The sequence below is a fragment of the Ostrinia nubilalis genome, chromosome 2, assembly GCF_963855985.1.
Source record: "Ostrinia nubilalis chromosome 2, ilOstNubi1.1, whole genome shotgun sequence".
NCBI lineage: Eukaryota > Metazoa > Arthropoda > Insecta > Lepidoptera > Crambidae > Ostrinia > Ostrinia nubilalis.
In genome coordinates this window covers 16,521,815-16,537,577 of record NC_087089.1, presented here as the reverse complement: position 1 = coordinate 16,537,577, position 15,763 = coordinate 16,521,815, and the positions used below count along the sequence as shown (strand labels likewise).

The 15,763-nt window shown below is 36.2% G+C and overlaps 1 long non-coding RNA gene across 1 annotated transcript in view; it reads left to right on the top strand.

The window, feature by feature from the left end:
* LOC135085402 (uncharacterized) overlaps positions 1 to 8,573 on the top strand; it is a 69,524-nt gene extending 60,951 nt beyond the window's left edge. Inside the window, exons 2-3 of the long non-coding RNA XR_010260102.1 lie at positions 4,719 to 5,228; positions 8,396 to 8,573. This is a non-coding gene — a long non-coding RNA (uncharacterized LOC135085402). The remainder of the gene's footprint in view (positions 1 to 4,718; positions 5,229 to 8,395) is intronic.
* The last annotated feature ends 7,190 nt before the right edge of the window (positions 8,574 to 15,763 follow it).

Sequence of the window (15,763 nt, the reverse complement as noted above, 5' to 3'; positions counted from 1 at the left end):
ATGTAGATTTATTATCGTAATTTTTCAATTAATTTGGACTTGTGTTCTTTGGAAAACAAGTGATTCAATTGGAGCTCCAGATATTTATGGTTATTAATCCTTAAAGTACACGCGACTTTATGACTTTTGTTCCTTTAGTTAATTACTAAGTTATAATTATCCTACTAATATTATAAATGCGAAAGTTTGTGTGGATGTCTGGATGTTTGTTACTCTTTCATGCAAAAACTACTGAACGGATTTTGTTGAAACTTTACAGTATTATTGATTATAACCCAGACACATTATAACATTAATAAAGACCCGTGTTTTTATTAAATTTCAACCGATTTCAACAGTTTTAATTAAAAGACTCGAGACCCGAGAAAACTCGAGACTTTGGCCTCGAGAATTCCCGAAACTCGAGAAAAAAAATAAGTCGAGAAATCAGAAACCCTACTTCCCACGCTTCTCGCCTCTGTGTGCGCTGACCTTTAGCTGCTTCAAGGTTTTAATTAATTCAATTACCATTCTTGTACACTTGTTTTCCTTAAAAGCACAATGTGTTCAGAAAATACATTCAAAATGCGTTCCCACTATGTTTCTAAGTACAGCTGGCTAGAATAACAGTTCCCCTCCATTTAATTAGGCTTAGACGCTACAATGTATTATTAATTCCCTCTGAAAGCTGGAGCTGCTGAAAGATGCAAATTTAGGAACAATAGTCCGTACATTGCTTTGTTTTATTTTAATTAATTGTGTTAAACCTGAGCGTTGAACAAAACATGTGTTGGACGATTGAGTAATTTTCTGATGTGAGTGTGGGAGTTGCTACGTGCTTCACACAGCGTTCTAATTTTAGATATTTTATTGAAAATAATAATTGTTTGTGATACCTACCAACCTATTGTTAATTTCGTTCATGGTAACATTTTGTTTTGTGTATTGGTATATTTGAGGTCAGTGGAAGGGAAGAACCCTAATTTTAAACTTCACACTTAACTTAACTTAACATTTTTTATTTAAAACTAGGAAGCTCTTGGCCTGCATCTCACTTGATGATCAAGCCAAATAAACGAGTTTCACCCAGAAACCTCAACCTTTTCAATTTATTTTGTGTGTCCCATCTAAGAATCGATCTGCAAACCTCTGAATCGAAATTCCAACCAATATACCACAAAACATAACAGTAAGTATTGCTAAAATATTAGAAAATGAGTCACTTTAAAAAAATAAGTCTAAAGAGTAATTATAAACTCCACATCACAAAAATCTCCTCATTCAAATCAAATCAATTTATTTGTATAAATGTGGGTAAAAAATTCCACTGCCGAAAAGTTCCAACAAAGCCTTGTGGTTAGAGCCTAACAATCGCAATATTGGGTTTATTACGAATCCCCTCTAGCGTGCCCTTCAATAAAACTCGAATTAAATTTTACGACTGCACCGAAGCGAGCGGTGTCACGATTTTCTTATGTTCCGAATTTTACTAACAGTCTGTAGCAGGCAGAGAATGGGTACTTCACTATTTGGGGAGTTTGAGTGCATTGAAACTTTACAAGTTGGTGCAGACGTGGAATAAGAAAATTTACGTAGGATGGTTGGTTAAATTAAAACAGAACTACTCGTAAATAACATTTAAAAATATTTCAGAGTTATTTACATTTATTGAAGAGTCCATTTGAAAATTTGAGGTCTGATTACATAATTATCATTAGTATTACATTCTACTACTACAACTACTAAGTAGGCACTAAGGAGTAGTAGGTAGTCTTTATTTATTTTCAACTATGTAATGAAACTGTCACCACACTAGTGGACCGACGACAGACGACATATAGGAAGGAGATGGACGCCAGTCACCATCAACCGGGCAACATGGAAAGCATTGGGGGAGGCATTTATGTTCAGCAGTAGACGTCGTATGGCTGAGATAATGATGATGATGATGATGAATGAAATTTTCAATAAGTTGCCTTTTCAACACAGGATCGGATAGTCCATTAAACGAATGTTAAATTTTACCTCATTTGTAAAAAAATCATTTTAATACCTTGTACGAGAACTATAACAAAAGATTTGCAATATAAATAATTGAAAATGACACCGAAATATACTGAATAAGTACGGAGAAACAAGATAGGTACTAAAGAAGAAAGCATTGTCCCTAAAAATATGGTCGAACATTTTTGCAATGCAAATACTAAAAGGTATTTATACTTACTATCGAAACCTATCCCGGAAAAAGTTATAACAGAACAGAAAGTAAATAGAAAAGAAAACAATTTTGGCACGAGACCGGGGGTAAGCTTCCAGTATTTTATCCGTCCTTAACAAAAGAAGTAACCAAAAATTTTATTTGGCATCGGGAAAAAGTTGGCCTATTTGCATATGGGAACGAAGATCATTGTTTTTGCAGAATATGATATTGTACTTCGACCGTTTGGAATTTATGGCGGCGACGTGAGCTCCGGAATACTGTATTGATTGAAACTTTGCAAAATATCTTTGGTGGGTGACGTCATAACTTAGTTTTTAGGGCAGCTGGATAGTCTTTCTTTAGTTTTCGAAGGGAATTCTCCGAATGTGATTTCGTATTCAGATTTTTTCTAGAACCTAATCGTTCGTTCGTGCGTATCTTTCCAAGTGAAGTAACTTCATTGTTTGCCTTAAGCTGATACCATAATTTTTTATCATATTTTAAAAGGGTATTAAACAATTATGAATGTAAAATAAATAGGTAAAATACACAGGTATAACAAAAGAGAAAGCTTCTTATTCCATCATCCAATCATTCAGATTCCTTAAATTTCTTATATCCTGAGGTAATACTTTACTGGCTCATTAGACCTCTTTACTTCCCCATCAGTATTCCTTTCCGTATAATAGCTTTATTGATTTATCACAAGCCTTCGCAGCGAATATCGAATACGCCATTTGTCATCTTTTTTAACGTCCCCAGGGAACGAGCCAGCTCCGAGATCGATGTAACCCAATATAGCATCAAACGTTCGGAAGGATTCCGATCATTTCATGTTATTCTGAGAGGTTATTAATGTGGGCAAATTACCATTTTTGATGGGAGAAGAATTCGGGCTTAGTTTTTGCTGTAGGCTCAACGCAATATTGTTCTTATTGATCGATCACGATCTCAAGAATCTTCTTGACTCTAGAACTTTTATCAAGCAGTAGCATTTCCTGGCTTCCGTCCAGTAAAAGACTGCCTTTGACTGACAACAATATTGTTGTAGATTATAAAACTTTGTACTATTACGTAGTGCGTTTTTATAAAAAATCATGTTTGTTATCGTTTCATTCATTCCTAACTTTTATCTGTTACTAGAAAAATAAACTATTTATATTTTAGAACATGTTTATTCCAAAAAATTTTCCTTCTCGGCACAAAATTTTAACGGCGGGAGGAAGGAAGGAGGTAGGTACACTTAACTACAGCTGAAAATTATCTCCGCAGACTTTGACCTTTAAAATAACAAGGCTCTTATCAACATCGTCAAATTTAATAAACGAAAAACTCTATACATTTTACCGTCAGAATTTTCCAGAATAACGTTAGACAGTTTGTGAATAATATATCCAAACCAGAACAACACCACAAACGAAAAAACAAAGCGGATTTTAGGATAACATTTCGGGCAGAACAAAAGCTTGTATGAAACAAAAAACGCGGATCCACCATTTATATGATTGAATATCTATATGCCGAAAAGGGTACACAATTTTTCCCTATAATTAATTCAAGTTAACGAGCAAACACGGTCGGGGCTTATCCGGTTTTTTACTACAGCCTCGAATAAAATTCACGCATGACTGTCTTTCTGTTCATACCTAAAAGCCCTTACATTTGCACAACAATCCGCCTAATGGTTTGACCTCTCTTTAAAATTATCGGGCTATCATAACTTCTTATTGTTCAATATTCTGTGGGTTCTGCCGCAATTCTTGCCTTAATTAGGTCAATTGGCAAAAGCTTGGAGTTGGCAAAGCATACAAAAGAAGAGACAGTAAATTCACTGAATAATTTTCTACTAATTTATATGAAACTGCTCGTAAAACTGCTGCGTGTTTTGTGTTATTTTTACGGAAGACTAAGATTGTTGGATGTTGAACTAGTAAAGAAATGGCTACTCTTACTTCCTGTCTATAAAGTGCAAAAAAATGCTGCTTTTGAAATAAAACCTTGTGAAAACACTCGTAAGATTGCAAATTCTGATTCAAAATGTAGCTATACCAAAAAGATATCGTAAATGATACCATGCTGTTAGTTCTTTTCGCAAACCTTTATGTAAGTGCTATTTATACAGTTCTATACAGTATTTAAGTTTTATACAGGTCATAGCATTTCATAATTAATTACATAAAAGCTATGATATCATTTTTACTAGGCGCTATTATTACGTTTAGAAAATGCGAGCAAAATGAGTCATGCACCATGAAAGGAATTCCTTATCATAATATCGTTTAATAGGAATGCCTTCCTCATAGTAAAACTTTACATCTTGTCACTCCAAAGAAGTAGGAAAGGAAACCAATAAAATCTACCGAAAGATTTCATTTCACATAATTTCAAAGGCCTCGCTTTGTCGTAATAATAATGGTTGAATACACTAATTAATCTGTTGAGTTCTGAAAACCAATTTGTAGACAGACAAACTAAATTGAAACCTTTCAAAATTTGACGGAACATAATTGGTTTATTAATTATTTTCTCTTTGTTTCAGGTCTGGAAATGCGCAATAAACAGCTATGGACTCAAAAACAGAAGCAATCAAAATGGCGTAGTAGTTGAACAAATGGTTATAAAATATAAAACAATAGAGACTGTATAAAGAAATGGGGTTGGAAAGGTGATATTTGCAGAAAATGGCCACCGATAGATTGCCACTACACCTCTGCAATTCAATAAAACAGTACTGGCTGATACTAGAAAGTAGTTTAAAGAATCAATTAAGTTTTTTTAAGCAGACTCAAGTGAAGTTACGAAAAAGTTTGAAATTGGACTCGCAGGAGAGAATCAAATTAGTTTTACTGTTAGTGCTATTACTGACTCAGGACTCGAACGGTAATAACTTTGGGGGTAGTAGGAATTCTATGTTAAGGACCAGAGTTATTGGCACGAGGTACGGGAAATTGCAAGGCGTTATATTGCCGATGGATCAGCATAAATACTTGAAACCCGTCGAGGCGTATCTCGGGGTTCCGTACGCTACTCCGCCTACTGGATCTAACAGGTAATATAAAGCTGTTATAACTCTTCCGGTAATATAGTTCTATGTCTGATTCACTAAACACCTCAAAAGAGCTTTTAGCACTAATATAGTAGTACAGCATTTCTTTTTTATTGTTTCATATTTTTCAGCACCTGTGACTTTTATTTCATACCACTGTCCTTTCCGTCCCACTATTTACGGAACACATAACGATACAATACATATAACAATCTACGAAAAAGACAGGCTGATTATCAGCTTGAATATAAGCTTTTAATTTTCATACGATTTCAATTAGCTTTATGATATCGTGAATTTATTATCACCTTCAGGGACCATTGATTTGAGAGGATGACTCCTCTCTACATAGAGGTTCGACACACATATTGCATACACATACCTAGTGTAAAATAAGTACTATTTGCCATTTCAGCATATGGGTAGCAATCAATCAACCAGGTTGTATTTTTCTGTCCTATAAAAGAGGAAGGATGTGAATGACCACAATTATACAACCATATAACATTAAGAAACAACTTTACATTGTATCTAAAGATACCAGAGATAAAAATAAAAACTTATGAAAGAATAAACGATTGTCATATCATCGTCATAGTAACACAAACATCTCTGAAGTCGACCCAGCAAAGGAAGGGGCGAGGACAAAGAAACGACACTACAAACAACTTTCTTATTATCTTGAACGTCTCTAGAACTAGTTTTGTACACATAGGATAGTACGATCACACAATTTTTGCAAAACAATTTCATTTTTCAGTTGGGAGACCGCAAACTTAGATTGGATATAAGTTGATTGTGTTAGGAGAAACAAAAAATAACAGAATTGAATTGCAGTTAAGAGGCTTGGTGCCCGCTTCATAGGTATGAAGTGAGCCTTAGAACTTGATTTCTTGAATAAAGTAATCAAGATGGTATAAAACTTTAGATAGAGTACATGACGTTGATTGGACCGACCATTTAAATGAGATTTCTAGGGAAATGGAAGGAGTATTCGCTATAATAGCCACATATCTTTCATTTATACATAGAACAACAGACAATACATCCCTTACGAAGTTGCCTGGACAAGTGTGAAACGTCAACTTTATATCGAGACTTGGGTTGCAGATGATTGGGAATTTTATTATGGTACATTAAAAGAAGTGTCGTGCCGTTTCTGTTGCTTATAGCATTGACCTAAATATTTGCTCAATCCAAGCAATAAAACGCACCAATTCATTTAAGATATCTTTAAGTGCAGTCCATACATTTTATATTTCTGTAATGAATATTTCTTGGCCAGAGCAAAAGGGGTTAAATTTACCCCAAATATCTACCCCCAATAAAATGTTTCGACAATTTATGTGTGCTGAATCGGGAGCCTGAACTAGTGTTGTTCGGTTAGGGTTAACGAGTTGGTCAGCTGTATTGTATCGATACTTTATTAAGGACGATAGCGCAGAGGTGCGGTTGAGTCGATGAAAAACGGTCACTAGATTTAAGGTTTATGTCAGTCGACTGTATTGTTCGAACGTTTATGCTCATTTATTTAATTTTATGCTCGTTTTAAATGTAGTTTTTATCATATTCATTTGAAACAACATTATTAAACCATGTCGATTTTAAGCTCACCTGAATAATATACCTACCTATGTCCTAACATAGCACTGCTTTGACTCGCATAATTTTTTATGAAGGATTATCATTTTTACTATCTACTTATTTATTTAAGAAATGACGTGCTAGATACTAATGTTATTGAAACGTTTTAAGAAAACCACATTTTGATAGCTTAAAAAAATCAACAAAGTTATCAACAGAACCATCGATGTTCTTGTATCTGTCGATAAAGTAAACCAACTCTCACAACACTAGTTCGAACAGTTCCCTTATTCAGATATAAATTCGTCGAAATTATATTCAGTTCGATAGGCGGATATGGTAATAGTTTGGAAGTTACAGCAATTTCCTTTCTCGTAAAGTATTTGAATAAATTTAGATATTAGTGTCTATAGTTTTTCTTTTCATTTTGAATTATGTATAGGTTTTGTTTCTTTTTCTTTGCCCTTGTTGCTAACGTTTTTCAGTCGGAAAAGTGGGTTTAGCGCGTAGGTAACTGAGTCCGTGCCTGAGGTATAAGAGCAAGACATTGACTATGACGTGACAGAGCATCAAATCTGAAGCGCATCTGAAGTTTCGCTGACGTTTGACGTCACAAAAACGTCCCTCCCGTGCCGCTCTCATACCTTAGGGATTGGCCCAGTTCAGCGCCAGACCTATAATAATAAATAATAAATAAATAAATAAATATCCTTGGACATTTTACACTGCGCCTCTAGTCCCAAACTAAGCAAAGCTTGTACTATGGGTACTAGACGACGGGATAAACATACTTATATACTTTTTTTTTGTAAATACATACATATTATACATAGAATTATTTATTATTACATATAGCATTTTATTTGTCTTTTTGTCTTATTTTCCATTTATTGTTTCTATGGAAAATCCTTTCACATATCCACAAAAAAATATCGGCATACACACAATTCCCATTAATCATAATATTTTATCGTCGATGTAAAATATTTTCAGTCAGTTTGGTTTTAATTTAAACTAAATAAACCATCAGCAAACAAACCCCTTATTTTTATTCAATAATTTAAATCATCAACATAAATGTTTATTAAAGTCAGCCCAAAATCATTTACCAAAGTCCCAATATTTTATTAGTTAATTAAATCTTTATGCACATAAAACATTACGGGTTGTACCAACACAAATTAATGCTCTTTCGTTCGTTCGTTTCAGCCAAATGACGTCCACTGCTGGACAAAGGCCTCCTCCAAGGTTTTCCACAATGAACGGTCCTGCGCTGCCCGCATCCAGGTTCTTCCCGCGATCTTTACTAGATCGTCGGTCCACCTAGTTGGAGGCCTTCCCACGCTACGTCTTTTAGCCCATGGTCGCCACTCGAGAACTTTTCTGTCCCAACGGCCATCGTCTCTACGAGCTATGTGCCCCGCCCACTGCCACTTGGTTTTAGCAATTATGTGAGCTATGTCGGTCACTTTAATTCTCCTGCGGCTCTCCTTATTTCTGATTCGATGACGCAGGGAAAATACGAGCATAGCATTCTCCATCGCCCTTTGGGTGACACAAATGCTCAGTTAAATAATTTTCCACAGATTTGCCCCAACCCGTGCGCCGGCGCCGTGGGACGACGTCAAAACGGTCGATCAGATGGGGCCAGTCTGTCCCCAACGTCTACCAGACATCTCCAACGAGACCCTGGTTCTGGAGAGGATGCCCAAAGGACGGTTGGAGTACCTGAGACGGCTGCTGCCTCGACTGAAGAACCAGAGCGAGGATTGTCTGTATATGAATATTTACACGCCTGTGCAAGGTAAGGCTTCAATTATTACTTATTTTAAGCTTAGGAATAGCTTGTGTTTTTGTAGCTTATGTGATAGTAGAAGAGGGCGCTGATTGTATAAAATGGAACGTATAAAACTCTTGAATAGTTACAAAACAAGCACTTAGGCGATTCACTAAGATGAATATAATCATAAAAATGATAACGTTACTTTATCAAGTGAGAAGAATGTGGGTAAAATTGTAGAGATAAAACATTTATTCTTGTTATATTTATAAGATACACCTCTCGAACACGTCTGGCCAACGTGGAGAGTGTGGGCCAAATCCTCAATTTTCCTCTAAAATAGACTACAGTCATGATCTGATGATTAATAAGATTACTTGCTTTGAACATTATGAATCCGTGACGTCAATATTAGAAATAATGTTTCGCCTTAACTATTGCTCATTTCTTGTTTATGAGATACGAGTAAGTGAAGCTTGAAACATGTAAACCTACTTCTCTGTACGTCTAAGATCGATGCCCATTATTCATCACGACCTAGTCTTGGAGAGGATGCCTCAAAGGCAGTCTTGAATTCCTGTGGCGATTGCTGCCTCGCTTGAGGAATCAAAGAGAAGATTGTCTGTGCTCTACATGAATATTTAAAATTTTGTACAATGTATCTCTTAGTTTAGTCTCATTAACGCCTCTACGAGTAAATTGGGTCAGTATATTCTTGGTAATTTAACAGAATATGAATTACGTTACAGTGCGGATAAGACAAGTGTGCATTGCAGAATGTTTCATAGAAAGAATACTGATTAATACTGATAAAGATTATATTGATACGGTAACGACGATCCGTTTCCAGGTTGATAAGTGTGCTTCGTCCTTAAATGATAAAATGTACGTAATTATCATTACCTACAGTCGTAAAAACCTACAGTCTGGCAAAAACCACACCCATAGTGGCTTAAACCGTTTTCATATTTTACTAGCTGACCCGGCGAACTCTGTTCCGCCTTAAAGGCAATAAATAAGCCATCGCAATTTTTCCTTATTTGCTCACCGTTTAGATCTACCCTGGACTACGACAAACATTTTAAACCCAAAATCAGCTCAATCGGCCCAGCCGTTCTCGAGTTTTAATCAGACTAACGAACAGCAATTCATTTTTATTTATATAGATAGATAGATAGATGAGTCATGCAAGCAGTTTCAGTATCGTTTTTGCAGTAAAAAAATCATATTGCAGGCGATTAACCGCGTTTTCACTAATGCTAAGTGTAAATCCAGTCTGGTTTGGGGCAAACACCGAATCCCGGTAAACAAAGAATATCGATTCTTAGTTTTAACGAAACGGTTACCGAAATGCTTTGCTTGCTTTCTGCGGGTATACAATGACGTAGAACTGTGTCTACTTCTATGAAGGAGAATATTCTGACAGAAGCCACGTTTTGGCTATGAAAAAGTCTCTAGAGCGGTAAACTTTTCATTCCCAAAGTAGCCAGTTAGTAAAAGTGTACTTAAAAAAGCCTGACTAGCCACCACCATCTTATCTAATTCTGTCGCCAAAACAACTTATGGGTAATGTTAACATCATTGTGTTCCGGCTAGAAGTAAGATACTCGTAGGTTCCTCTGTGGTTAAGGATTTCGGATGAAGCTCGCTTCCACCTTCAACCTGATCAGCATGATGATGAGAAGGCAAAAGTTTACTCGTCGTGGAAAGAAAAGTTTAAAGTAAAGGCTCTTTGTTTACAGCCAAAATATCACTTAAAAATCTACATACCTAAAAACTGTTTTTATAGTAATTAGTAATGTATTGTGCCAATTTCATAATAATTTTACTGCCAAAATTCATCAAGAAAATATTATACGGAATGCTCAGCAAGCGTGTATCGCACTTGACCGGTTTTTTATTTTCATTTTTAATGGCTAGTGTCGACATTTCATATTCATACCCATCTCCAGAAGCTACTATGTAGGGCGTCCTGCATAATGTATGCGAACGAAAAGGCTGGAGCTTTAAAATTTAACGTGTATTTAGCTTAAAATGTCTCGAACTTTCTAATAGAAGGGAATTTTAAATTTTAATCAGTATGGTTTAACCCTCTAACAAGTGATGTTTGTATTGTTACCCCATATTTTTTACTTGGAATGATGATGATGATGATGATGATGATGCTAACTATGATGATGAATAAACGGGATCCTGCAAAAAAATTCCTGTCGTGGATGGACAACGGATATCTCCGTGGGAACAAGCCCTTAGACGATTGCTGTTATCAATTTCATTCCTATAATAGATTGAGGGATCAGAACCGCATCTAAAACTCATAAAAACTCTCATAAAACTCATTTATTTTTGCAAATTGGCTTTTCAAAATCACTTTTACACATCCCAGTATTCCTACCACTGCTTCGGGACAATAATAAGGACCAGTGCTGAGAAGAAGCAGCGCATGAAACTCAGTCACTATTGTCAGCCTCTTTTTCAAGGGTTTACAGTCTTTAAAATATACATAGTAAACATTGATGCGAGCTTAGGCAGTTAAATATTTTTATCTTTTATGTAATCATCGCCTTTATAGTAGCCCTGTATTTGTAGCAGGTATAATTAAGTGTGAATGATAAAACAATTAGTTCGTTTAATTAAGTGTGAAGCTTTGTTAAAACAATTATTATTATATTTTTGCGTGGGTGTACTGGAAACTAGTTATTATAATAATTTGCGGTGGTGATATCGCTTCATTAGTGATTTCCAAAGTGCATCCCACACAGCGGTTTGATGTTAACGAGTAATCATTTAAAATGTATATTCATGGCTTTTGTCATATACTCATGATTGGGAAAGGGCGTAACATTTTGCAAGCTCAAATCAAGATGAATGAGAATGTGTGTAAGATTTCATGCCTCAAAGCATGACGTTAATCTATTTAATTGAACGGTTTATAACGTCTGATGCTAGGGTTGTTAGTGTTAACTTTGATGGAACATTGATTAGTCACATTATAAGTTTGGCATCGCGCTCCCGTTTGAGCGCAAACTTTATAATATCAGAGTCTGAAACAACACTTTGACGTTATTGTTATAATTTTTTTTACATAAAAGGGTCTCTCTCATCATCAACTCGGAAACACGACAGCTTTTACTTTACAACGAGGCTTTAAAATCTACGATTGAATCGTATCTTTTTTTCAGAATGTCAAATCTAAATATAACTCAAAGGTGACTGACTGACTGACTGACTGACTGACTGACTGACATAGTGATCTATCAACGCACAGCCCAAATCACTGGACGGATCGGGCTGAAATTTGACATGGATTTTAAGAAACTCCACCCCCTAAGGGGGTAAAACGGGATCCACGCGTACGAAGTCGCGGGCGGCCGCTAATTGTTACTAAGTATTGTAGATATATTTTTCCCTGTAATCTCTGTTATGTTATCGATGTAATATTAAATTATTCTTATGACGCTGAGATAAATTTAGTAGAAAAGTAGTTTCTTACAAAAACTTCTAAAAGTGATTCAATACCTTTTCCGTTCTTCCGACCCATCGAACGTATTCAATTTATTTGGATTTATAAGTCTGTTTTCACTCTGTGCACACAATATCGCCTCAAAGTAGTTTCGGTTACAATACAACATCACTGAACATCACAAATAAAATACTAAACCCTAATATTTTTAGCATTCATTTTTTTGCGTGGTCAGATATCAGGTAGAGAACGATCCTTTCTAATTTATCAGAAGCAAATGGAGGAGTTGGCCTACATTACCTACAATGGCCAGAAGAGTTGGGGAGGCCTGATGTTCGCAAATCTCTGAGTCCGCCTCCTACGACATCCACGGAAAGTGAAGTGGACATCATTATTCTAATATTTTTGGGTTACAAGATACTTTACTATTACCCTGGACTACTCAACCTTCACTGGTTGGCTTTCATTGCTTCGTTCGTTCATTCGTTCGTTTCAGCCAAATGACGTCCACTGCTGGACAAAGGCCTCCTCCAAGGTTTTCCACAATGCACGGTCCTGCGCTGCCCGCATCCAGGCTCTTCCCGCGACCTTTACCAGATCGTCGGTCCACCTAGTAGGAGGCCTGCCCACGCTACGTCTTCCAGCCCGTGGTCGCCACTCGAGAACTTTTCTGCCCCAACGGCCATCGTCTCTACGAGCTATGTGCCCCGCCCACTGCCACTTGATTTTAGCAATTCTGCGAGCTATGTCGGTCACTTTGGTCCTCCTTTCATTGCTTACCCAGCCGTAGATTTTCTCTACACAGAAATTAAGTGATAAGAACAAGATCGAAAACAATTGAAAATGCGTGTGACTCGCGTGTAACGAGTGACCCTTTTCTCTCTATTTCTATTATGGTATACACCTGTTTCATCCAGTTCAATGAACCCCTGATCCACGTCGATCCCTCGACTGTCGATTTATTATATCGAATATGACGAACAATTTGTTATTTTCCAACAGGATATTGTCGTTTCTAGTCGTTAGAATTTGCTATTCAGGCAGGTTTATTGGATGAAGTAATATAAAACTTAGGATCTTGCTTATTTTCTCCGGATCCCATTAACTTATCCATACCCAATTATCTAAGTTAATAGTTTATTTCTTTATTTAGTGAAATCTGTTTTTGATTATTTAACGATATGATAGGAATGAGGTAAGTAGGGGTCAATCACTGAGAAATACATTTTAATTTTTTTCTTGAGGTGGATAAATTCTTTTTAAGTCTGCTGCTAGCTATCTTGGTATTCTGAGAAAAGTTGATCACCAAAATGTCATTGTTCTAAAAGAAAACTTACATATAAAATAGTGTCTAAGAATTGCTGACGAAAAATTTTAAAATCTACTTAATTTATTAATTGGGATATTTTATAAAATAATTAATTTGGGATTTGGTTGACAATGCAGTACTGATTTGTCTAAGAACTTATTCTTAATAACCTAATTGACTTTGAAACGAACCAAAATCTCCTTCACAATGTCCTAATCATCTGACTATTTACTTCCACTGTTGTTCGACAAACAACTAATTACCCTTTAGTAGAACAAAACTGGGAGTTCGCGAAGTTAAATAATATTTAACTGAACATTAGGCTCCGTAGTCAAAAGCCAAGCAATTTCGGGTAAAGTTTAATTTTGAACGGATAAAGTTATTTTCTATTTCGCGAATACAGCGTTTAAACGCAGATTAGTATTTAGCCAGGATACTCGTATTTCAGTTCCAAATTGAAGAATAAAATTATGCAGCTGAAATTGTATGTTTTAAGATGATTTTCGGCGCCTTTAGGCCCGGTTCCCTTTAGGCGGAGCGGAGAAGAGAGCACATTGAGTCGGATGGACAAATTTTTCTTAGAATTTGACAGCAGCGGCGACGCGGCATGAATTGGAACTATGCGGAGCGGAGAGATGTGGAAATAATGAAATCTAATTGGTTATTCACAACACTTCTCCGCTTTGCTCTGTACCGCCTTGGTGGAATTCGAGCCTTAGGCCCAGAACAGACGGTGAAACGCAACTGCAACGAAACTGCAACTTCTAGTTATTTTTGAGTTGCATCTAAGTTTCTGCCATAGCGTCCGTTGAGAGACGACACATGACGCGACCAGTTTGAAACTTTCAGTTTCATTCATCAGAATCATCAGAAAGTTGCAGTTTAGTTGCAGTTGCGTTTCACCGTCTGTTCTGGACCTTAGCCTTTATCTATTCACGTATTCTTTTTCCTATGAACTGTAACATTAATAGTAACATTTCAATGTTACAGTTTAACAAAAAGAATACTTGATCATCATAATTTGTCGGTCACATCGGTATCAGTCATGACTCAGTCAGACCTAGGATCGGAATAATATTTCTTTCCAGACAACTACGTTGATTCAAAAGCCTGAAATTTGATATCATATCAAACTTTTTTGGTATATTAGTGTCGTCCCGAACCCGGGAATTGATCGAATCAAATAAGATTGATTGCGACATATTGTTGACTAAGAAAAAAAGAGATTCAAACAGATTAACTGTCTGAGCCTTGTAAAATAGTGGAAATGTTTGAAATATGAGTATTATCTTTGTATGATTTGTAGTGGCCATAGATTTACAGAAGTAGAGTTGAAGTTATTTGATGAGCACGTCAAATAGAAGATCTCAAAAGTTTAAAGTTTATATTATCGTGAAATATTTACAAAGTTACTGTGGCAAATCTTTCCTTGAGTAAGTAGTGTTAGGTAGAACGTAAAGTAGGATGCAAACGTAAGCGAAAAACCAAGTGCAATGTACGATGGCTTGCCCGTACAATCTTCAATATGTTTCATCAAATACAATATGATAACCATATTCTTTACAATTACTCAATTCCCCTTTTAATATTGAATCCGCTCCAGAATATTGACTTCTCAATTCAAATATAGAAAAACCATTTTCCTTCGCAGTGTGGAATTGAATACAGAAATGTGCTTTCACAATGTCAACCGCATATTCTAGAATTGAAATCGTGACTGAAAAGAAATCACTATTGGCAAACTAAACTGTATTTCGTATTACTTTCTTTCAACATTCTACACTGTTATGTATTTATAAAGTCTTTATAAAGGATTTAGTTGTTTCTATGTGTATGTTTTATGTTTTATGTTTTATTGTGCTATGAAGAGGGCTATGCTTGGTGTGCGAGATCGAATCAGAAATGAGGAGATCCGTAAACGAACTAAAGTCGCTGACATAGCCCGACGGATTAGCAAGCTGAAGTAGCAATGGGCAGAGCACATAGTACGCAGAACTGACGGCCGATGGGCTAGCAAGGTTCTGTAATGGAGGCCGCGTACCGGAAAACGCAGCGTGGGACGTCCATCCACAAGGTGGACCGACGACATCGTAAAGGTAGCAAGGAAGCGCTGGACGCAGGCCGCTACCAATCGATCAGCATGGAAAGCATTGGGGGAGGCCTATATTCAGCAATGAACGTCCTATGGCTGAAAGAAAGGATGATGATGTGTGTTTTGATATGACACGAGTGTAGCCTCGTTGCTTATTGTACTGTATTATTTACAAAAACTTAATTACTGTGTTCACGTAAAGAAATCAGTGATTTAACATTAAGTACTAACATTATTATTTTAGTAATTTTGCTACCCATAATTTAGTTTTTAATAGAGTAAGTAGTTTAATGGTTTCATAAAAACTTTT